The 1,393-nt window shown below is 33.6% G+C and overlaps 1 long non-coding RNA gene across 1 annotated transcript; it reads left to right on the top strand.

Annotated features, from left to right (window-relative positions):
* Positions 1-268: 268 nt before the first annotated feature.
* Positions 269-1,110, top strand: LOC112195738. The gene is made up of 3 exons (XR_002934750.2): positions 269-322; positions 629-735; positions 1,042-1,110. It is a non-coding gene; the product is annotated as an uncharacterized LOC112195738 (long non-coding RNA).
* Positions 1,111-1,393: the final 283 nt, after the last annotated feature.

Raw genomic sequence — 1,393 nt, 5'->3', positions numbered from 1 at the left:
TGAAAAAAAAAAAAAAAAAAAAAAAAAAAAAGACTGCTGATATTTCCTAATTCCAACTATGTTTATTTTGGTAATTTTAACTTACCCATAAAATGTGATGTTGGGTGTGTTGATACCCAAATTTCCACAAGTTCAAATTTAACTAGTGACAGGCAAAGGGAATGAGTCATCAACCTCGTAACCTAATTGGGCCCTCAAGCAAGCCTATTTCACGTCAAAAGGAAGTTCTCTATTTAGCAAGCGATACGAGAAACCCAAATACTCAAACGATCGACAAAATGTATGCAATCATCCATATTTCAGCCAGCTTCATGTAGAGGAGGTATGTTCATTCCCTTTTCATTTTAAATTCTCAACTCTTATAAATGATAATGGAAATGAGAACTAAATAATTTTTAATTATCACCTTGTAAAATGAAGATTGTTTCTTTGTTTTTTCACAAGTGCCCTTTTAAGATTTGAAGACTTATCTTTTCCTTTCTTTTGTATACAGAGTAAGCTTTCTTCTGGATAAAACTTGTTATCTGATTGCTCCCTTTTAAGATTTGAAGACCTATCTTTTCCTTTCTTTTGTATACAGAGTAAGCTTTCTTCTGGATAAAACTTGTTATCTGATTGCTATTTGCAGGTTGATAACTTAATACCAAAGCACTATCTACCATCAATTATAAGGCTTTCTGGGAAGCTTGAGATGTTAGATCGATTATTTCCCAAGCTAAAAGCAACAAACATACGGTATGGAAATGCTTTTCCATGTTTCTTGCGACATGGTTTGTTTGTTTTTATTCCATAGATTTTTTTTTTTTTTGCAAGTTAAATTATCTGATGTAAGATGTAAATTATTGAAATTTTTCATTCTGCAGGTTCTGTTTTTTTTTTTCTTCACAATGACTAGGCTACTTGATGTCATGGAGGAATATCTCAGCTTTAAGCAGTATCGGTACCTTAGGTTGGATGGACATACATCTGGTGGTGATCATGGTTCCCTTACTGATATATTCAATAAACCAGATTCTCCTTTTTTTTCATATTTCTTCTCAGGTAATCCTTGATACTCAATCTATTCACATGTGTTGATGCGTGTCTGCATGTGTGCTTCTGTTTTCTACTAAAATTTGTGATTTTGGCTGCATGTGTGCTTCTGTTTTCAAAAGTTCAGAGAAAGAATAAGTTATGTAGGTTGTCACTGTGAATCACAGGGTTGGAAGAGCACTCTTTTACTGGCTCACTGAGGCTGCTATTAAAGATCCGTTGTCTAAGCCTCTGGTCATTTGACTCAATGGAGGTATAGCTAATTATTAATCTTTTGGTATAATGTACATTTACCCACCGATTTATTGCCTTGAGCTACTTATTAATTTGCATTATGGTCTGAGATAAGAAGTTAGGAATC

The sequence above is a fragment of the Rosa chinensis genome, chromosome 4, assembly GCF_002994745.2.
Source record: "Rosa chinensis cultivar Old Blush chromosome 4, RchiOBHm-V2, whole genome shotgun sequence".
In the NCBI taxonomy this organism is placed as follows: domain Eukaryota; kingdom Viridiplantae; phylum Streptophyta; class Magnoliopsida; order Rosales; family Rosaceae; genus Rosa; species Rosa chinensis.
Note: the sequence above shows the minus strand (reverse complement) of the source record. Positions and strands in the feature narration are given on the sequence as shown.